Below are 24,247 nucleotides of genomic sequence, written 5' to 3'. Positions count from 1 at the left end.
TAAGAAGGATTGGGAATCCTTCAGATCCCATGTATTGTGAAGACTTAGTCGAATCTAAGTGGAAGAGAATCACGTTAGTATTCAGGATAGGAGCTGGTATGAGACCAAGATGGGTTTCCCATTCTTGCCGAAGGGAAAATGGCGACCCAAGTGGCTATTTGGTTTGAGGGTTGTGCGGGTTTGGAGTCCGGTAAGACTCCCCGTCGTGTGAATTGAGTCTTCTTGGTGGGGTTGATAATAGAATTTAGGGAGAGAGGTTGGGGCTCCAGTCATGAATGGAGTTCATTTCGGGAAGAGACCCAAGAGTTTGGGTCGACTTTTGAGAGGCCAGCAGGAGAGGATTCAGTGCAGTTCTTATGGGAAACTGCACGAGGGTTTTCGTTTCAAGGGTTTTCGTAAGTGTATCCCTCGATTTGTTTCCCCTCTTGTGTTTGGGGTTATACCTTCAAACATTGTCTTATGTTGTTTGCATATCGTAAGTTACGGGGTGGTTAGTGAATAGTGGTTTCTCTTTCTGATAGTTTGGAGCATCCAACCTTATTTGGGTCGGTAGTCGAGATCGGTTCAGATATGTGATGCGGAAGGTCTACGGATAGGATTGGTAACTTAGACAATGTGCTCAAGTCGGCTTTTGTAAGCACTAGGGGAAGTGGTTTACAGTTGAGGCTTGGCCTATACATCGGTTATTCGGACTTTAAGATATAGGTGGGGCATCATTTCATGGTGTCTAAGATTATTAGTCTCGTTGGGACTCGGGAAGTGTTTGTCTGATCTTTAGGAGTTGCATGGTCCTTGGGGGTTTGGTCCAATAATAGAACACTCGCACGGACAAGAAACAGGTTGTCAGCAGTTTGTTATTAAAGAGTAAGAAGGATTGGGAATCCTTCAGATCCCATGTATTGTGAAGACTTAGTCGAATCTAAGTGGAAGAGAATCACGTTAGTATTCAGGATAGGAGCTGGTATGAGACCAAGATGGGTTTCCCATTCTTGCCGAAGGGAAAATGGCGACCCAAGTGGCTATTTGGTTTGAGGGTTGTGCGGGTTTGGAGTCCGGTAAGACTCCCCGTCGTGTGAATTGAGTCTTCTTGGTGGGGTTGATATAGAATTTAGGGAGAGAGGTTGGGGCTCCAGTCATGAATGGAGTTCATTTCGGGAAGAGACCCAAGAGTTTGGGTCGACTTTTGAGAGGCCAGCAGGAGAGGATTCAGTGCAGTTCTTATGGGAAACTGCACGAGGGTTTTCGTTTCAAGGGTTTTCGTAAGTGTATCCCTCGATTTGTTTCCCCTCTTGTGTTTGGGGTTATACCTTCAAACATTGTCTTATGTTGTTTGCATATCGTAAGTTACGGGGTGGTTAGTGAATAGTGGTTTCTCTTTCTAATAGTTTGGAGCATCCAACCTTATTTGGGTCGGTAGTCGAGATCGGTTCAGATATGTGATGCGGAAGGTCTACGGATAGGATTGGTAACTTAGACAATGTGCTCAAGTCGGCTTTTGTAAGCACTAGGGGAAGTGGTTTACAGTTGAGGCTTGGCCTATACATCGGTTATTCGGACTTTAAGATATAGGTGGGGCATCATTTCATGGTGTCTAAGATTATTAGTCTCGTTGGGACTCGGGAAGTGTTTATCTGATCTTTAGGAGTTGCATGGTCCTTGGGGGTTTGGTCCAATAATAGAACACTCGCACGGACAAGAAACAGGTTGTCAGCAGTTTGTTATTAAAGAGTAAGAAGGATTGGGAATCCTTCAGATCCCATGTATTGTGAAGACTTAGTCGAATCTAAGTGGAAGAGAATCACGTTAGTATTCAGGATAGGAGCTGGTATGAGACCAAGATGGGTTTCCCATTCTTGCCGAAGGGAAAATGACGACCCAAGTGGCTATTTGGTTTGAGGGTTGTGCGGGTTTGGAGTCCGGTAAGACTCCCCGTCGTGTGAATTGAGTCTTCTTGGTGGGGTTGATAATAGAATTTAAGGAGAGAGGTTGGGGCTCCAGTCATGAATGGAGTTCATTTCGGGTTTCGTTGGATTGCATGCTCGGCCCTATATGCATTTTGAATCAATAGATTAGGGGTAAGGTACTGGGTTACGGTTGTGTTAGGATGAAAGTGTTGTAAGACTACGGGGGATTCGTAGCATTCACTAATGGTCAGTTGCTATGGAAGTGTTGTAAGACTACGGGGGAGTCGTAGCATTCACTCATGGTCAATAGGGTGAAAGTGTTGTAAGACTACGGGGGAGCTGTAGCATTCACTAGTAGTCAGGTAGTGTGGAAAGTGTTGTAAGACTACGAGGGAGCCGTAGCATTCACAACAGCTAGATAGTGTAGGAGATGCAGACAGACTGGAGGGTAGCGGCGAATTTCGCAAATTCGTTCAGATAATTTAGGCTAGTGTGGATCATTTTGCAAGGTTGTGAGTAGGTTGCAACATAACTAGAATCAGGAAACAGTAGGTCGAAGGGGACTGGGTATGATGTAAGACTAGAATTATTCTGGTAGCATTCACTTCTTTGCGGTGGATTCAGTGGCGATGGGTAGCCAACCTATCATGATCGGATGGATTAGAAGGATTAGATGAGCCATGAGTGGCAGTATAGTTAGGGCGATTATTATCGGACAAGGTATCCTTCAAGGGCCACGTGGGACTGCTGAGTGTGTTTTGGATCAGCAATCGGTCAAATGCCCGTTGTTTCGAGGGATTATTTCGGCTTCGGTCAGATATAAGTGTATGGAAGGGAAATTTGGTATGTGACTCTATTTTCTAGTGGGAACCTCGGGTTATCAAAATTTTCGTAGCCAGTTAGGAGATACATGTAATGAATTCGACAATGATTCAGTGCGGGCGGTCTGTCAAGGAGACATACCCTCTCGAGAATTCGGAATTCGGACAGAGTAGATGTGATCTTGTTGAAGGAGATTCGTTCTTCTTCGGGTTCTAGAACCTTACGAAGGTTGGTCACAGTTACCCTGGGAAGGCTAGGGTGTGCCCAGGATTGTGACCATGTCGTCCAAGTTGTCGGGCGTGTAAGGGATGGTAAGGAATGATTTTGAGGATGAAATCTAATTTAAGTTGGGGAGAGTTGTAACAACATCCGGTGTGTGTGTGTGTGTGTGTATTTAGCATTAGTGTGTGTGTGTGTGTGTTTATTTTAGAGATTGGCATTGTATAGTGTAAAATATAATGGAATAATGGAAAGAAACCCTAACCACCACCGTGAAGTGGTGGCTACCGCCACCGACCGTCGTTTCGGGTGGCGGTGTGCTTTGCCTTGTCATGTTTGATTCGGTTAGGATGCTTGAAACCCTAATGGGCCTAATGAATCCTAATTGACTAAAGGACCTAGTTATTGGGCCTATTGGGCTAAGATGAGTTGGAAACCCTAATTAGGGTTTGGAAAACCCTAATGTCATGAAACCCTAATTTGGGATTTATCTGGACCGCATCGGGATTATTTAATGAACTTAAAATATTAATTAATAATCATTGCAAATTAACCTAAGACCATGTGGTACTTAATGGATTAAGTCCTTAAGGGCTTAAGTAGGGACACTTAACCCTTATCATCATTTTATGTGAAACCCTAATTTCACTTGGGCCTTAAGTTGGGCCTTTCTATTGGGTTTTGATGATTGGGATAATAATGGGCCATCCAAGAACAAACAATTGGGCTAGAATAATTTAATGGACCTAGGGCAAGGCCTATGTAAGGGGTTTGGGCCCAATTTGGAAATTGGGCCATAGATGGGCCATAGTTTGGGCCTATATGATTACGAGATATGGTGGCATTAGAAATACCAAATATTGGACTGGACTTTTGGTTGGGCTTTAGAATGAGGTCATGTAAAGGTTTGGGCCCAATTTGGAAAATTGGGCCATGTGTTGGGCCTTGAGCCATAGTTGGACTTTTGGGCCTTTGGATTGGGCCTTCGGCTTAAATCAAGCCAAGTTAGGGGTAGAGTAGTCTTTTACCCCCGAAGCATGGATGTATGATTTTGAGTTGGAACCCAATTATTAATTGGGTATTGTTTGATGTTGGTAGTTAGGGAATCTGTCAACCAGCAGTTAGAGTTCATCCACGGGACTTCGGCAGTGCCAGGTGAGTCTTCTCACCATACCATTGGGTCTAAGGCACCAAGGCCGGCCCATTTTATGATAGTTGGTATACTTGTTGAGTAGAGGTGTAGGATATTTATGTTGTGATATGTGGTAGAGACAGCCTGTATGGCTAATGGTAGAGACAGCCTGTATTGCTAATGGTAGAGATAACCTTTATTGCTAATGGTAGAGATAGTCTTTATGGCTAATTGTAAAGATAGCCTTTATGGCTAATGGAAGAGATAACATTTATGACTAAAGGTAGAGATAACCTTTATGGCTAATGGAATAGATAGCCTTTATGGCTAATGGTGGAGATAACCTTTATAGCTAATATGATATGTGGTATGTGGTAGAGATAGATTTTACAGCTAATGTAATATGTGTTATATGGTAGAGATAACTTCTATGGTTAAGGTGATATGTGTTATGTGGTAGAGATAGTTTTTATAGCTAATATGATATGTGGATTGTGTGTGGGATATGCTTTGGGGAACTCACTAAATATTGTGCTTACGGTTTACAGTTTTGGTTTCAGGTACTTCATTTTCAAAGGAAAGGAGTCGGCTCAATCACAACGCACCACACTATATTTTTCGCACTTGATATCTTTGGAATTGCACTCTGAAATTATTTTATGACAACATGCTTTAATTATTGACAGTTGGGTTTTAATATGGAATGTTATTATTGATGATTTTATACTTATGGTTTTATAATAACTTAATTAAAAATGAAATCTTTTGCATTGAATTTTGGGATGATACAGTTCAATAATTGACCCTTTAAGATAAACATTGAGGTAAGTTTACACTTCAAACAATGCAATTTACCATTTTTTTTTCTCAAAAAAATCACGAACTTAATACTAAACTTTAAAAACATTAAATTCGCCAATTTCCAATCTTATGTAAAACTTCTTTCATTCGTAAACCGAATAGATGTTCGTTGTTTTGAGAATCAATTTGTAGGAGTTTGTTCGTAGGATGAGGGAGGCCCTACGAGGTCAAGTTGTAAACCAAATACCGATTGGAGGTCAATAAGTAGAAAATGAAATAACCTTAGAATAGTGGAGACACTTTGTCACATCAATCTCATTGTGAATGTGCTGCGGTGGGTAAGTATCATATTCCACATTTCTTTATATGAGTTGTTTATATATTTATATAAAATAAACTTAAAGAATCTTAGGATATTCAAGTTTTTATAGATATTCAAATAAAAGAAATACGCTTAAAAAGTCTTAATATTTCTATTTTGGCTTTATTGATAAAAATTTCAACATTGATTTATTTTTTAATTTTTTTTAATTTTTTGCAATTTAACCATTGTAATATGTTATTAATTTAATTCAATTTGCAAGTTACCGCAAACAATAGCACGTTTCGATGGTTAAATTATAAACAAAATATCAAAGATGTCTTTTTTGTCGGTAGGTCAAAATATAAGTAAATTTTTTTCAATGCATTGAAAAAAAATACTTATATTTTGATCAATCGACAAAAAAGTCACTATTGATATTTTGTTTATAACTTAACGATCGAAACATGCTATTGTTTATGATAACTTGTAAATTTAGCCAAATTACAAGTAATAGTTGGATTCAATGCTTAAATTGAAAAAATAAAAAAATAAAAATTGTGGGTAACTTTTTTTCAATAGAGCCAAATTTTAAGGGTTTTTTTCTGCATATTCCTCTTCAAATAAATTTGTTACATTTGTGAAATCTCAAATCTAAACAAAAGAAATTCAATAGACACCAAGTTCAACCGGTTTAATGCGAACTCAACCTTTTAAGATTGAGGATTGTACCATGCTAAGTGAATGCCTACTTGTTATGCCTTTATTATTATGAATAATATAATCATATAGCTAAAATATTTGATAAATATGTGTTGTTAAAGATAGCTACCTTATTGTAATTAACTATAAAATTATTATTATTATTATACTAAGAGTAGGGGTGAGCATTTGGATCTCTGAACTTGATCTGATGGGGAATCGGACCTGGACCTGGACTCGATAAGTCTCAACAGGTCCGGTCCAAGATCCATTAATTTCTGCAAAATCAGTCTGGTCTAAAAGTCGATCAGGTCCAATCCGGTCCAAATACTCATTGTTATCTCTAAGAACTAGGAACTAACCCTAGACATGGACTTAATAAACATCAATAGGTCTGTTCCAAAGTCTACCAATTTTAGCAAAATCAATTTTGTACAAGTATTGGTCTAATACAATTCAGTCAAAATACTCGCCCCTAACTAAGAGCATCTCCGATCAATAAGAAAACTTAAACTTTATACTAGGTTTATGTTAACCGTATCTTCGACTTAACAATAAAACATAACTTTTACACCAAATTTGGTTTAAAATTGCTTAATCTAACAACACATATTATATCAATTTATGTTGATAAATAATATAATATTAATTTGAAATTATACTATTTATTTAGCAACACTAAATCTATATTCTAATAAATGAATATGTTTATTCTTGTATTAATAAGTATCATTATATTAGAACATCTTATTAATATTATATGTCTCATATAATATCATTTGCCAGCATATTAATTATTCATTTCAAATTTTAAATTTCCCACCTAATTACATTAAATTTTAATTTCAAATTTTAATTTCACTTTAATTGTATTAAATTAATAACCTTAGATTAACAAATAAATAAAATTAATATAAATTATAAGGTGGTATAAATTCACGTATTTATTTAAATTAATGATTATAATTTTATATAATTAAAAAAATCTTTTAAATAATAATTTATTTAAAATAATTGATTAATAATTTTGATTTTTTAATATGAAACTTTAATTACTTGTATAACTGTGATTCTCACGGGTTCTAAACTAGTATAATATTATAATTTGAATAACACGGTCATTTAATTGAATTTATTGTAGTTGATCAATATTCATTTATTAATAATATAAAACACAAAATATATTTGCAAAAAACACATAATCGGCATATAAAGCAATTACATGATCTGATTAAAAATCATACTATTAAAACCTATTTTAATTTTTGAATATTTGGATTTAAAAAATTATTATAATAAATTTATATAAGTGAAGATTGTATAACCTGCAAATATGTGTGTTTTTCTGAAAAGTTTGAAAAAATAAAAAAATAAAATATACTTAAAGTATTAATATTTTTAGTTTTAAAAAATAATGTAAATGATTAAAAATGATTTATTGTTATATTATTTTTTACATTTACTTTTATAAATTTGAGATATATTAAGAATTGTAGGTGGTTTAATTGTGTCATTGTATATTTTTCACAAGATACTCTTTATTAACATGACAATGTAGGTGGTTTAGTGGTTTAAAGAAAAGACGTATTTATTTATTTATTTTTGCAAATATATGATATATAAAAGAACATGGTTTAAAAAATGATAACCAAACATACAATGATTTTAAACAATAAACAAAGTTATAAATCTATGTTTAATATATGTAAATAAAAGGAAAAAAACAATAAGCAAATAAGAAAAAATGAAATAAGTTCCACATAAAAAAGATTACAATATTATGGCTATGTTAATTGTTGTTTACAATAAAAAAAAAAAGCATTATTAAAATGAAATTACCAACAAAATCCATATAACATTGTAGAGGGAGTGCCTATTAAAATACTAAATTGGCATTGTCTACTAAACCCCATCTCATCCAATCATCTTCCACCACCTTATCCTCCCACATGTGTTGTACTCTTGTTCTTTCTCTAAAGAGACTTTAGATTCACTCGTTCAAGAGGGGTATGGTTGTTTCTCCTTACCCCCTTTGTAGCTTCATAGGCCTAAAGAAAAATAGGGGAAAAGCACCAATCTTTACTCACTTCACAGAATCCAAGGATTCATCTCAAGATTCTCCTCTCTACCTCTCTGCAACTCTTTTCCATTTCCAGCTTTTGAGGAATTAAAATCCCTTTTCTCATACTCTCAATCATTCAACCAGCCAACTTTCCTAATTGGGATGTCGATATTTTCCAATCTTGAAGCAACCAACACTGCGTTCTTGGCAATAATGGGTTTAGATCTTGTTCAACATTTCTAGGTTTTTGTTCATCTCTTCCTAAAAAGAGAGGGAAGAGAGAGAAAGAGAGTGGATTTGCTTTTCTTGATACCTCTCATACCCCTCTATGTTTGGGGTATCATTTAATTTCGAAAAGTTGGTCTTTTAAAGATTCCACAGGGTGGTTGGCTGTGGAGGCAAACAAAAGAAGAATAGCTATTTTGATTCAATTCACAAAAAATATATGGTTCTTGCTTTAACCCTCATATTTCCATTGTAAAGCCCTTTCACATTTCGATCCCCCCCTTGAAGAAAAACCTTTAAAATTTTGATCTTGATTCTGGGTTTTTTAATTGGATTTCAATGAAGTTGGAAACTATAATCCTTTCACCATCTTCATCGATATTTGTTGTATTGATTCGAGATACCACATTGAGAAGATTAAATTTGACATCGATATTCAGGAAATCCAATCACAGGATATTTCTATTGGGGCTAAAGAAGTACAGAAAAGGAGACTGGAGAAATATTTCTCGAAATTTCGTGGTATAAGAACACCTACTCAAGTCTCAATCCATGCTCAAAAGTACTTTATCCAACAACTTTATGGCGGGAAAAATAAGAGAAGAGCGAGTATTCACGATATAACAGCTGTAAATCTTAATGAAAACCACATCACTTCGCCGGAGTACAAAACAATAGCTTCACCAGAGCAATGTAAAGTCCCATGGAATCAACCAAATAATGAAAACACCACCATGGATTTCAACCACACATGGGGCTATTTTCATGTCTCCAAGATATGGTAGGAATTCATTTGGTGCTTTTGGTGGCGGCGGTGGTGGGGGTGGTGGTGCGGGTGGCGGCGGTGGTCTACATGAATTTTACAATGCATCTCAGAACATGGTTTTCCAGATGCAACCTGCAATGCACTACCCTTATGGATGAGCCCAACCTAAAAAGCTTTTTTCCTTTCTTTTTGCATTGATTTGGGTAGTTTTATTGGTCATTTTCATGGATGAGCACAATTTGGACTCATGTTGAGAACAAATTATTTGAGAGTGTTCTTGCCAAGTTTGATAAGGATACCCCTGATCGGTGACAGTGAGTGGCGGAGATGGTTCCGGGGTAGACGGCAATGGATGTTATGCGACAGTATAAGGAGTTGGAGGATGATGTTAGTAGTATCGAAGCAGGGTTTTATCTAAAATATGGGTATAACAGTAACACTTCTCCTTTCACTTTAGAATGGGGAAACAACAATAAGGTTGATGGGTTTCTCTCACCGCCGCCATATGGTGCCCGAGGGAAAAGATCATATATCGTCGTCGTGGCTGTGGTGGCCGCTGGTTGGCCTCTAGAACAAGAAAGGAAAAAGGGTGTTCCTTAGACAGAAGAAGAACATAAGTAAGTTTCTTTATTCACTATGTTTAGCAATATTTTTTGTATTGATTTGATATCCCACATTGAGTGGATTAAATCTGGCATCGATATTTGGGAAACTCAATCACAAGTTGTTTCTATTGGGCCTAAAGAAGTACGGAAAAGGAGACTGGAAAAATATTTCTCGAAATTTCATGGTACAAGAATACCTAATCAATTCGTAATCCATGCTCAAAAGTACTTTATCCAATAAATTTCTGGAGGGAAAGATAAGAGAAGAGCGAGTATTCACGATATAACAACTGTAAATCTTAATGAAAAGCACATCACTTCACCGGAGTACAAAACAACAGCTTCACCGGAGCAATGTAAAGTCCCATGGAATCAACCAAATAACGAAAACACCACCATGGATTTCAACTAAACACATGGGGCTATTTTCATGTCTCCAAGATAAGGTGGGAACTCGTTTGGTGCTTTTGGTGGTGGCGGTGGTGGTGGTGTTGGGGGTGGCGACGGTGGTCTACATGTATCTTACAATGCATCACAGAACATGGTTTTCCAGATGCATCCTGCAATGCACTACCCTCATGGATGAGCGCAACCTGAAAAGCTTTTTTCCTTTCTTTTTGCACTGATTTGGGTAGTTTTATTGGTTGTTTTCATGGATGAGCACAATTTGGACTCCTGTTGAGAACAAATTATTTGAGAACGCTCTTGCCAAGTTTGATAAGGATACCCCTGATCGGTGGCAGCGAGTGGCGTAGATGGTTCCGAGGAAGACGGTCACGGATGTTATGCGGCTGTATAAGGAGTTGGAGGATGATGTTAGTAGTATCGAAGCAGGGTATTATCCAAAATATGGGTATAACAATATCACTTCTCCTTTCACTTTAGAATGGGGAAAAAAACAATAGCGCTAATGTGTTTCTCTCACCACCGCCATATGGTGCACAAGGGAATAGATCATCTATCATCGTTGTAAGTCCCAAATCTGCTTGTGTATCAATCAGATACGTTTGATGGTGCGGAATCCCAATCAAACGGATGATGCTAGATCAAAATAGGAGAAAAGGAGAAGAAGAATAATATCGATCTTGTATGATTTGATTAGAATGAAGTTCCTTACACAAGATTCACACACTTACACATACCTATGCTCCTTTCTCTCTCTCTCTTGGCCGTACACTCTCTATGACTCACTAACACACTATATATATATGGAACAACTAGCCGTGAACACCACCTGGCCGTGAAAACACCCAGTCGTAAACACTACATGGATTGTAAACTATTAAAGCCTAGAAAAGTAAAGTATAAACCAATATTTTTGACCCAACAATCTCCCCCTTGGTTTATAGCTTTCTTTTCTAACTAACCCAACAAGCTCCCCCTAAAAAGTATTTGGCTTTTCTTGTCAATCTTCATTGGGAGCTTGGCTTCAGCATTAATCTTCAAATTCTTCACAGCTTCAAGATGAACTTGATGAATCTTCAATGAATGACTTCATCTTGAGTAGTTGGGATTTCCTTCATAATTTGGCTCTAAACACACATTGGGTGAGGAGGCTTCTTGAAAAGATTCTTGAAAGATGGCGCATTCAGCTTCAGAATCTTCAGAAAGAATAATAGAGAGAACTAATCTTCTGGATCACTTCAACAGGTACAAGAATAACAACAAATTGATTAGGGAGGCTTCAATGCAATCTATCACATAATCTTCAAATGCAGTGTCACCTTGCTTCTCAGGTTGAAGGATAGAATGCTGAAAGAATAGTCTTCATTTCTTGCTCCTTCGAATGAGAATTCTTCGATGTTCATGGATGAAGCTTCAGATCATAAAATATCGATACAGTCTCCATAAGTCTCATCTATATCTGAATTTACTTTTCAAGACAAAAAAAAAAACTAAAAGAAAACTTAGCACACAATATTTTTGGATTTTTGATTTTTCTAAAAAAGAAATAAAACAGAAATAAACTAGCACATTGAACATAGAGTCTAGACAATTCAGATTCAATACCTTACATTGGTTTCGACTGCCCGTTATCACTCTCTTGATATCACTTCCCAAACAATACCTACTAAAGAAAAACTATAAGAGAGAAAATAATTATCTTCAAAATGAATCAGTGTAAGATAACTCATGAGTATCAAGAAGAAAACTCAAACCGTAAGTTATCGATAGAATTTGCATCCAGAAGGTCTAAGAACATCACATATAATCTCAGAACATATGTGAAAATTCTTCACATCGTTAAGCACAATCCCAATGAGTGACCCCTTCCTTTCTTCCTTTCCCGCAAAGGACACATACTCTCAAACAAAGTTCTGAGTGTTGCACAGTTGCAGATGCCTCCTATCATGTGCCTGGAATAATCACTACCAACAAACCGAAGTCTGATGATATGCCTACATTGCTGCTCCGACAGAGAGTGGAATCAGTTGGTCTTTGGAAACCAGTCCATTTTGAAACTGGGTTGACCTTTGTCATCTACGCAAGAAACTCTCTCCCACGACATATGCTGCTTATCTCAAACAGAATATGTAGAGATATTAGAAGCATTAGGATATTTAGGAGATTGAACCTTTGGTACCCATCTGTAGTTGGGTTTAACCCATTTCTTTTTCAATCCGATGGGTGCCTCGGTACTTGCTTTTGAATTGGAAGCCAATCGTTGAGATGACTTTGATTTGACTAATCTTGATTTTGCCGAAGCATCTCTTGCATTGGAATTCTTGGTCGGCATACCCTTCTTGTTTGTTGAGAGTTGATTTCATGGCCTTGGGAGTTGAACTCTCGCCCTTCATGGCATTCTAGTCGCCATGGTTTGAATGTGGCCTCGAAGGGTTTCTTTTGGAAAACCTCCCTCTTGGTGCGTTCTTCCAGCCTTGTGCGTAGCAGGGAACGTATGTGCGATTAGGACAATTTCTAGCAATGTGTCCAGGTGTTCCACAATGAAAGCAAGTCTTTTTCTTCACTGGGAAGTTGTTTCTTCCTGCTCCTGGTGGCGTGCCCTTGACTTGTTTTTGGTTGTTCCCACATGCACACTTGCAACAAGTAGTCTACTTCGCTTATTTTGGTGGCATGTATTTGTCAACAGTGGGTGTATTAGAGGCAACAAAATTAGAAGCAACATATTCAAAGTTCAGGAATTCATTGGTTTGTTCAATAGTGTTCTCTTTGTTCTCATCTTCCGCTACTTTACCTGCACAGGAAGTAGAAACATCAGTATTCTTCACCTCAACACCCTCAGTTGGCCCTGATTGTTCAGTATTGACTGGAACTGGTTCAGGGAATGGGACAAATTGAGTAGGTGTCTCTTCCTTATTAGTTTCAAAGAGTGCGGTATAGTTTTCATTAAAGGAAGGTGGAACACTGTGATACCCTAGCCCCTTAGATTGATTATCTTTAAATTTTAATTTCTTCTCAATCATCGAGGCAACTACCTCACTTGACACATCATATTTTCTAAAATTAAAATTTGCATTTTTCAAATTTGTTTTTCAATGTGTCAAGCTCGGCAGTCACAGAGGCAAGTTGTATCTTAATATAGTTAGAATTTTCACATTTGTTGTAATATTCTTCTTGAAGTGTTCTAAAGTCCTTGATTTTGGCCTCTAATTTCTCTTTTAATGGTCTCTAGTCTTTCTTAAGTTCATACTTCTCATATTTTAGGTCCTCGTTTTCACTCTTTATCAATTCAATTTGTTCACGTACAAAATTAACAGTTTTAATGCAAGTTTGACAGCATGAAACTTCATTGACTAGAATTTGTGAGGAACTCATTGTTTTAAAAATATGCCCTTTGACTATAAACTAAGAAAGTCAACCTTAAAAAGTCAAACTTGAAAAGTCAAACCTAAAAACTAAATTTGAATATTTGAAAGTTAAACGAGAAAGTCAATGTTTAAAGTCAAAGGTCAAACTTGAAAAGTCAAAGTCAAAATTTGAGGTCAAAAGTCAATTTAGAAAGTCAAAAATTAAAAACTAAAGTTTTTGGAAGAAAATGGAATTTAAAAATAAAAGGAAATTGATTTTTGGGCTGAAAATGTTAAAAATGTGAAATTAGGTGCGAAAGAGAGTCCTTTTGAATTAAATTTCGAAGTAATGAAGCATGTGGCATGTTAGATCAACTGGTAAGGTGCTTGGTTGAGGAAGGGGGTGGCGCGAGTTTGAATCTTAGCAAGCCCAAGAATTTTTTGATTTATTTACTGCAGGTCCGTGTATTCGAAGTTGGGATCCGAATATGAGTTGGGCCGAACACTTGTCGCTGGGCCGAAAATGCTGGACCAAGAACAAGGCTGACCGAAAACTCTGAGCCGTAAACGTCCAAGAAACCCTAATTCGTGATTACGGCCGCCGCCGAGAAACCCTGAACGTAAACCCTTCAATGGTTGTGAACCCTTCAAGTGTCGTAAACCTTTCAACAGTTACGAAAAAATAGACGTTTTTTTTACCCTTTTTGCTCCAAAACTCGATCAAGAACTTGTTTTTAACAAAAACACGAAGAACAACCCCCCCCCCCCCCCAATTTTCAGAGATCTATCCAAAAACGCAAAAATCCTTCAAAAATAAGATCAAATACGCTTCAGATCTGGCAAAATGATTGATACAATCCAAGCTCTGATACCAATTGTAAGTCCCAAATCTGCTTATGTATCAATCAGATCCGTTTGATGGTGCGGAATCCCAATCAAACGGATGATGTCAAATCAAAATAGAAGAGAAGAAGAAGAAGAAGAATATGAATCTTGTATGATTTGATTAGAATGAAGTTCCTTACACAAGATTCACACACTTACACATACTTATGCTCAGTTCTCTCTCTCTCTCTCTCTCTATCTCTCTTGACTGTACACTCTCTATGACTCACTAACAAACTATATATATGGAACAACCAGCTGTGAACAGGTTCACGGCTGTGAACAGGTTCACGGCTGTGAACACACCCATCTGCAAACACCACATGGACTGTAAACCATTAAAGCCTAGAAAATTAAAGTATAAACCAATATTTTTGACCCAACAACCACCGTGGCTGTGGTGGCCGCTGGTCGGCCTTTAGAACAAGAAAGGAAAGAGGGTGTTCCTTGGACAGAAGAAGAACATAAGTAAGTTTCTTTACTCACTCTGTTCTTTTAGCAAGCGATATTTTTTGTATTGATTCGAGATCCCATATTAAGTGGATTAAATTTGACATCGATATTTAGGAAACACAATCATAGGTTGTTTCTATTGGGCCTAAAGAACTACGGAAAAGGAGAGTGGAGAAATATTTCTCAAAATTTCGTGGTATAAGAACACCTACTCAAGTCAGAATCCATGCTCATAAGTACTTTATCCAGCAACTTTCCGAAGGGAAAGATAAGAGAATATCAAGTATTCATGATATAACAATTGTAAATCTTAATGAAAACCACATCACTTCACCGAAGTACAAAACAACAGCTTCACCGGAGCAATGTAAAGTCCCATGGAATCAACCAAATAACGAAAACACCGCAATGGCTTTCAATCAAACACATGGAGCTATTTCATGTCTCCAAGATATGGTGGGAACTCATTTTGTGCTTTTGGTGGCAGTGGTGGTGGTGATGGTGGTGGTGGGGGTGGTGGTGGTGGTCTACATGAATCTTTGTGTGCATCTCAGAACATGGTTTTCTAGATGCAACCTGCGATGCACTACCCTCATGGATGAGCCTAACCTGAAAAGCTTTTTTCCTTTCTTTTTGCATTGATTTGGGTAGCTTTATTGTTTGTTTCCATGGTGTTTTCAGTATTCTCTTGTCGCGTTTATCTACAATGTGAATAATTTAGTTGTTTAGTGTGACAGTTGTGTTCGGTTTTAGCTCTTTGAGAATGGATAAGAGTTTGATTAAGATGTAATTTTTAGCTCAACAAACTAATGGACTTTTATCAATGATTTAATTATGTGGTGCTCAAAACTAATTCCACAAAAACGAAGTGACATGTATGATATAACCGGTAGTCGTATCGTGTCTATCTTTTTAGCACCTAATCCAAGAATCTATTCGTTACACAAGCTTGCGTTGACTAAATATCATGTTTGAACAAAAATTCCACCAACATTAAGCATCCTTCAATCCTAGTTATTCTTGATTTTCCTTGTAGAAATCAAGATTCTTAGACATCTCTTTATGTTCTTAATTTTTGTTATAAACCTCTCTTTTGGGTCAAAAGGAGATGTCCTGTGACAACCGTTAAAATTCGAGTCAGATCTAGATTTGATAACCTTAGTTTCATGTGTAGGCACAAGACATACTACACTTAGTAATTAAAAGCTAAGTTATAACCTAATAGAAACTTGGAAACGATTAGAAACAATGGATAGTGTACTTGGATTTCACATTGATTGTGAATTCTACAACTACTTAACTGTAATGATTATCCATATTCGGGTCATTTCTTGACTTGAGCACCATTTCATTAATCATATACACCCTTCTTGCACTTGACCTAGTATTAGAAATTAGGTCAAAGTCTCATAGAAACCTAAGTCAAAGTTGAAGACTAGGGCTAGTATACTTGATTCCTCAATTTCGTTGGATTTCATAATCACTACATAAAATGCCAATAAACCGATAAAAATAAATTACAAACATTATTTCTAACTAGAATAAGATTTAGAAAACACAAAATTAATTTGAAGTCTCAAAGATTCAATTTATTTGATATTCAAAGTAGCAAAATCCGAAAAACCCTAAAAAGCCGTAAACTCAAATTTACAAACTTTTACACCTAAAACACCATAAAGTTTGCTATGAACCTTATAATATCACTTCAAAATAATTCAATTCAGGAAAATATCCTAAAGGATAATAAAAATTAATTTATTAACAGTTACCTATAATTTATAGGTCAAAAATCAAGGTTTCATGAAAAAAATCTTGGTTTGGGTGTATATTTTATAAAAACTTTGAAACTTTTATAAAATAATTGAAATTTTTAGAAACTTAAAAGAGAGGGAGGGCATTATACCCTCAAAAGTCGGCCACCCTCTCTCATCCTTCAATATTTTCCTTCCTAAAACATTTACACAAACCTCACACTCCATATCCCTCATTCTCTCTCATTTTTCCAACACCTCCACTTCATTTTCTCTCTATTATCTCTTCCTCACTCCTTCAACCTTGAATTTTATTCCATAAAATGAGTCCAAGAACACACCTTGAACTCTAAATCTTCATCATCTTGTGGTGTTCTTGAAGGTAAACTCGATTTCTACTTCATTATTCCTTCAAAATCTCAAGTTTTCATACATATCTTCTTCTTCTTCTACACCATTCTATGGATGGATTATGAATCATATTTTCATAACCATGATTTTTATGATGTTGGAGGTAGTATTTCCCCTAAAAACCAACACACATGTGATGATCTTCAAGCTTATAGGCTTGATTATCAAAGTTTGTTGTTAAAAGCTTTCAAATAGGTTCATAAAGAATTTATTCCCAAATAAATATCTAAAACTTCTTTTCTGATCAAATCCATTTTTTCCCAGAATTCCACCAACAAAATGATGAGATATTCTACAAATTTTCATAAAATAATTCATTTTTCTCGAATTATTATATTTATTGCAAGAAAATAGGGAAATAATTCATATAAAATACTTTATGAGGTCTATAAATCCTAGGTAATTTCGTCGATGACCCCTAAAGTAAATGATAACATTTCAGTGAGTTTCATTGATTTTTGTTACTATTTAGTATGGTTTTGAATTTTATTTTTGTTTAATTCTAATAAATCATAAAACCATGTTAAGGAATGTAAAAAGGGTATATAATATTTTTCGCATATCCTACCTCATGTAGAGTACTCAGAAAACATATTTTCAGAATTTTTCATAATGCATTACTATTTTTCCCCTATTTTTGTATTTATAATGGACTAATAATGGGAAAAATATTTCTACTCATCCAAAATTCATGAAAATTTACCAGAAGACCTTACAGTATATTAGAACGCTAAATAAAAATTTGCATGATTTTTTTAATCAGTATGTTGTTTTTCTTCTATTTTATAAGATTAAATACACTTAAATCCACAAAATCAGATTACACTATATAAAAATCACCATTGGTATTTTTCTTGGATTGGGGGCACTGTAAATGAAGTTTAAATTTTTTTTGGTAATTTAAATGAGCTATTTGTTAATTATTCACTGATTAATGATTATTCAAGAGAATAACACAAAGAAAAATACCAAAATTGATTGAAAAATATCTTTTATATTCTTCAAAGTTTCTATATGTATAATAATAGTGTTACAAAATTTTTTGGCAACTTTGGAAACTGTCTCTATTTATTTCCATTTTTGTTATAACAAATGCAAAAAAAATCATAAAATCGGGTTAAACTATTTAGAAACTCATTTTTATATTTTTTTCAGCTTAAGAATGTTTAATTGAAGTATTATAAAAGTTTGGGAATTTTTATTATCTAGATAATATTTTTCACGAATTTATATTGATATGAAGGATTAACATTTTGGAAAAACAGTTAATCACATCAAAAATTCAAGGAATATTTTCTGGAAGACCTATACTGTATTTGGAACAAAAAAGTAAAATTTGATGAATTTTGGAAACTGATTGATAATATTTTTGGATTTTAGGAGTTTAAAACACTTTTAAATGTATTGAAATACCCTCAATTAATATTACAAAATTCTTTAAAATAATATCCAAAAATTATATTAATCATATATGTTATAAAATTTCACCATTTCAGAAAAACTTTTGTAACTTAACAATATTAAATTTTGACACATTATTGACATAATTCTATTGTAGTCGTAAGTATACTAGTATTAGATTTCAATCAGAGACTCATTAATGTGTAACATCCTTGTAGGAAAACAATATTTGTACGAGTGAAACATAGTTCAAGGCAACACTTGTATCATCTCAATGCATTGTGAGTATTTACAACTCCCATATTTTCGGTTTTTACGTTTTGGGGGTGGAAAAGCATGTCCAAAAACTGTTTATTATTCATTGTCTTTGAATTTGACTTGTATCAAACTTGGTTGCTACATTTTGCTATGTATGTGTATGCTATTGTTAATTTATGAGGCCTTATCGCGTTTAAGTCCCTGAAATCAATTCACATAACTCTTTAACTCATTTGAGCCCATGGCTATTATAGATAACGCTATTAGGAGGTAGACAACTCCTCACTCGCGCGATTCGCTTGAGTGAATTTTACCATATTTCCCTATGTTAGCGATAGATATAGAAGAGGGCACCCTCGGTCATTAAGCTTAGGTTGTGAACTCATGGTATAATAATTATTCACATACGAACTTGGTATCTCGTTTTAGCAACAAACTTTATTTCCATGAGAATATGAACGTTGCATCTCATTTGGGCAACATACTTTATCTCTCATGATGACAATGAACTTTGTTTATGCAAACTTATTTAATAATTTTTGAAATAAAATTCTATTTATTGAAACTTTATTTCCCATGAGAGTATAAACATTGCACCTCATTGGGCAACATATTTTATCTCTCATGATGACAATGAACTTTGTTTATGCAAACTTATTTACTAATTTTTGCAATACATTTCTATTTATGGAAACTTTATTTCCCATAAGCATATGAACGTTGCATCTCATTTGGCAACATACTTTATCTCTCATGATGACAACGAACTTTGTTTATGCAAAGTTATTACTCATTTTTGCAATAATTTCTATTTATGGAAACTTTATTACTCGCTTTAGCAACGAACTTTTATTCACGAAAAATTATTTACTTATTTTAGCAATGAATATTTGTTTAAGGAAACTGTTATCAATATTCAGATTATCATGAATTTCAAACTATATTATGTTATAAACTTGTGAGTACTCACCAACTATTTTTATAGTTGACGCTTGTTTTACATGTTTTTTCAGAAATCATCGAGTAAGTGGTACTTAGGGACAATTCACTTATAGGAGTATTCGCATGTGTTGTATTTCAGTTTACATTGTAATTTCATTTAAAATTTGTTTAAACTCATTGTAAATTTGTAATTATTTTAATACTATGGTTCGTGTTGTCTTTTAACTTTTGCTATGAAACCCTTTGTACTGCCACACCTCATGTTTCCACTTTAGCGAGGTGTGACATGTCCTTTCTCTCTATGGAAAGACTACTATGGTAGTAGTGCCTTGGATCATGAGATTAAAGCTTTTCTCTTTCAAGAGTTTGACCTATTGATCCCTCTAGAAGATGGCAAAAACGCTTCCTCAAGACTTTTTTTATGAAAAACTAAAGAGGAAACTACGTGAATTGTCCTTATGGTTCGGCCAGATTCACTAGTTTTATCCTTATGTTTTGTTTTTCACTAAGGCGGTAGGACCATTCATATGGCATCTTTTTTGTTATAATTTTGGTCTCTCTTCAACCTGAAATGTCTATATCATCCTTACTTATTTATTTTTTGATGTTCTTATCATTTATTTTTTATAATTATAATTTTATGTAGCATCTTAAAAATTATGGTAAAAATTTTCAAATTAAAAAAAAAAAAAACCAAAGCCATAATTGTTTTCAAAACTTGCTTTCCAAATGTCAAATAAAAAATTAGAGTATCCTAAAATCAAGTCTCATAAAATCAGAAGGATGTGTACGATCAAGTCTTTGTCTTGCCCCTATCCTCTGAGGTACCTAAAACCATAAATCAAACTATAAGCCAAAAATTATTGAGTTTCCCCAAGGTACCATCGCACTAAACAGATAACAACATGCATGTTGGGTCCACAGCCATACCCCTAAGCCCACAGCACGAGTCTGGCTTGCCTTCCCAGCCTACATGCCACGTCTAGATTGCTCCTGAGCTCACAACATAAGTCTGGCTTGCCTTACCACCCCTCAGCTTATGTCTGGCTTGCTTTCGAGCCCTCAACATAAGTCAAGCTTGCCCTACCTGGCCAACGATTTATGACTAGATTGCTCCCAGGTTTGTTGGCTTCCGCAAAGAGCAGTATTGCCTCAACCCTACCACACTATGTCACCATATGTAACCGATAAACATATAACCATCAAATAGATAATCATGTAGATCTAACAGATAACTACATCATAGCAGCATCCTATATAGCCGGATACATGACCTAGCAGGTCGGCATTGCTGCCTTCGACCCACAAGTACAGTGAGGAGAGCCCACCTCACAATCTGAAATGATAGTTGAGCTAATCACTGCTCCAGATACTACCTCTACTGGTCACCTATAAAGTAACACGGATTTAAACTTCAATCTACTATTCAAAATACATCCAAAATGACCTAAAGTCAAACTTTGTCAAAGTCAACAATCAACGATCAAAGTCAAAGTCAACTCCAACTGGTCACCACATTGTGGCCTTCCTTGGCCACGTCGTGGCCACAAATCGCCAAAACCAAACTGGCCTTAGCCTAGTCGCCATGAAGTGGCAGCCTAGGCCATGTCGTGATCATTGTTTCCCAAACAACTTAATAGAATAAGTCGAATTCTTCGATCCAAAGGGCTCCAAAGCCTATATCTGGTCCACACTATGGTCTAAATAGATAAAGTTTCCAACTTTATCCCTTAAAACCTTCCAAGTGGTGAAGATCTCATCCTAGGTCCGAAAAAGGGGTGAAAACACATCATGACTTAATCTTTAAGCACTTAACCTTGAATATCTCAAGACCCATAATTCAAGAAGGGTTTCTAATACTAAATTACAATAAAAATCCATGCTTTTCAGACATGCATGTCCAATGCATGTCTTGAAATCTTATTAGATCAAAACTAAGGGTTTATGACCAAGATTGCATGCATGACACCAAGGCTCACTTAAAAATCAGATCCAAGGCACAAATTACTCTAAGTGGTCTTGAGATTTATAAAGTTGCACTAATAAAATCCATCAAGACATGAAGAAAAGGGACACCATCAAGATATCTAACAACTTAGCAAGGAAAAGGTTGGATCTTGGACACTCACCAAGGTCCAGAAGATGTGTTAGCTGAAATGGATGATCCTTACCAAGTAAACTATCACACCAAATGCTTCCTTCTTCTTCAAAAATCACAAAAAAGCTCCAAGAATGAGTTCATAATTGAAATGGATGCCATGGTTAGGGTTTCTGGGTTTTATAGGGTGATGGAGGCCGATAAAGAACCCTAAAAATGAATTAGTAAGGTTTAAATATGAATGGAACCCTAGAAGAGTCATGGGTTTGGGCTAGAACAGCTGCCACGTCGTGGCAATACTAGGCCACACTGTGGCGGCACAATACACACGCGATCCTCCAAGCAAGTGTCATGTCGTAGGCATCCTTGCACCAAGTCGTGGCACAAGGTCTCCTTCCAAAAAACTTCATTTTTAGTCCCTGAGAAAGTAAGCTTAGCTAATTTGGAACACGAGTGTTACATTTTAGGGAAAAAAAATCTAAAATCTCACCTTAACCACCATGGCCTCACCCCCTAACCGGCTACCCTCGTCTCACATTTCTCTTTATCTGATATATCTCATTTTTCACTCTTCTCTAAACTCAACCAAGAGCTCAACAAAAAGCTCAACCAAGAACCATAGTTCTAACGTCTTCGCTGCCATGGTCATTTCTGATGAAACTGAAACTAGATTATATGTCACCGCTGTCTTAGATCTATCACCGCTGCTACTCGTTGTCTTCCCTAAACTGTAGATTTGACATTGTTGATGCCTTGGTTGCTTCCGGAGAATGAAAACAAGATTCGATGCCATCATTGTATTAGATCTGTCAGCACCACTATCTTCCCTCTTCTTAAACCTAGATCGGACACCAATGATGCCTTTGTTGTTTCCAACATACGAAAACCATAACCAAGAAGGTTCATAAACCCTACATCTTGTTGCCGCCTTAGTTGTTTCTGATGAGCACACAACACTATCTCTCTTAACCCCCTTTCTTGGTTGTTTTCGGTGAACACACACCAACATCTTTCACATCTCCATTTCTTTAGTGTTTCCGGCGACACACACTACCATTTTTCTCAACTCCCTTTATTGGTGTATAGAAAATGAATTTTATGGAGGAACATCTTGTTTTCTACTCTCTAATCAACCAATGAATGGATTGATTTGGGAAAGATTGTCCGAATAAAAATTGAAACGTAGGGACTAAACAAGCAAATTGAGCACCAGAAGGATGTGTCTGGTAATTTACTCTAATTTAAAAGTTTTGAACGGGTTTCATTTGGTGAGAGATCAGAAGTACGTTAACCAAAACACGTCAGATTTTTTATTAATCTTTTATGTATGATTTTCATAAACAAAAAAAATGGTCAAATAGTGTAAAAGTAAACTCTAGTGTTATGTTACAATGGACTATGATACCATACTGATTAGGGAAAAGAAAGTATACAATTCTATACAAGAAATAACAATATATTTTTAAGTATTTGTATATTATAATATTATGTATTTTTAGTTATAACATTCAAATTTATGTTTTCTATAAAATATTACACTTTCAAACTTTTAATCAATAAATAATAAATTAATAATATAGTTCTAATATGTTTCCTTATTAAAAACTATATAGAAAATAAACTTTTGAAAATTTTTTGGTGTAAAACTATTCATCAACAAAATTATTTGTTGCTGTCATTTTACATGTGCATACATTTAGTTTTGAAATATATATATATATATACTAGTGACGTTTTAAGGGTCGTGCTGAGCACGACCCACAAAGCGTAATTTTGGTATTTATTACCAAAAATTAAAATTAATTGTTATAAGAAGGGAAACATGAAATTATGAGATTATAGTTGTGATGATTTAGAAAGTATAATGTTTCAGTACAAAGAAATGAAAGCAGATGCTCAAGTACACAGATAAAAGGATGTACATTGTTTTTTCTTAAATTTTAGCTAAATTCTTTAGGGTTTTTTATCAAGTAGGACAACATGACTTCTTGAGAGCTCATGGTACAAATTAATACATTTCTTGAATTAACTCCTCAAAATGTTGGTAATATGTGGGTTAGCTTAGATTCTTTGAGTGGTATGTGTCCACCACTTCAGTTTCTGTATTCAAAACAAGAAAAACATAGATGGTTAAAGTAAAAGATAAAAAATACCAAATATGGAAAAAATGAGGTAAAATAATTAAAAGTAGAAAAGTCAGCAAAACTCATCTTTCCAATTACATCGTGAAACTCGAAATATATTACCAAGAAGTGCAATAACAAAATGTTCATGCAATCTGTTTTCAAATAATAAATTTCATAATAAGACTTTTGAAAATAATATACAATAAAAATTTGTAAATAATTGAACATTATGAAAGAGAACAAAGAGCCCATTCCTTTTATTTAGTGTTGTCAGGAAAAAACAATGATTAAAAATATTTTCCAAACAATCTAGTCATTCCCATGAACTCGGTTTTTATTAAAATCCATTAAATTTGTAATTTTATATCAAACAACTCATGTAACAATTACCAACAACATCAACAACTGAAGTAGATTGGTGAGATGGGGCAATACAATGGAGAGAGAGAGAGAGAGAGAGAGAGAGGGTAACACCAAGGAAACTTCAATTAGGACTTAGGATCATGAGATCTATGGTCATAGACAAATATTATTTCAAAAAATTCTCCTAGGTCAAGATTTTTGTCACTGGTAGATTACTTCTGAAAATTCATGCAGAGTATATACCATCCCTTCATGCGCTTAGGCCTTTTAA

The 24,247-nt window shown here is 35.3% G+C and overlaps 2 pseudogenes; both read left to right on the top strand.

Annotated features, from left to right (window-relative positions):
- The first annotated feature begins 9,113 nt into the window (after positions 1-9,113).
- Positions 9,114-10,125, top strand: LOC144998335 (transcription factor DIVARICATA-like; annotated as a pseudogene).
- Positions 10,126-10,167: 42 nt separating this feature from the next.
- On the top strand, positions 10,168-15,195 carry LOC145046900 (transcription factor DIVARICATA pseudogene; annotated as a pseudogene).
- Positions 15,196-24,247: the final 9,052 nt, after the last annotated feature.

The sequence above is a fragment of the Lactuca saligna genome, chromosome 5 (genome assembly GCF_052625555.1).
Source record: "Lactuca saligna cultivar CGN05327 chromosome 5, ASM5262555v1, whole genome shotgun sequence".
Classification (NCBI taxonomy): domain Eukaryota; kingdom Viridiplantae; phylum Streptophyta; class Magnoliopsida; order Asterales; family Asteraceae; genus Lactuca; species Lactuca saligna.
The sequence above is the reverse complement of the archived record's forward strand: the minus strand, read 5'-3'. Positions and strand labels throughout refer to the sequence as shown.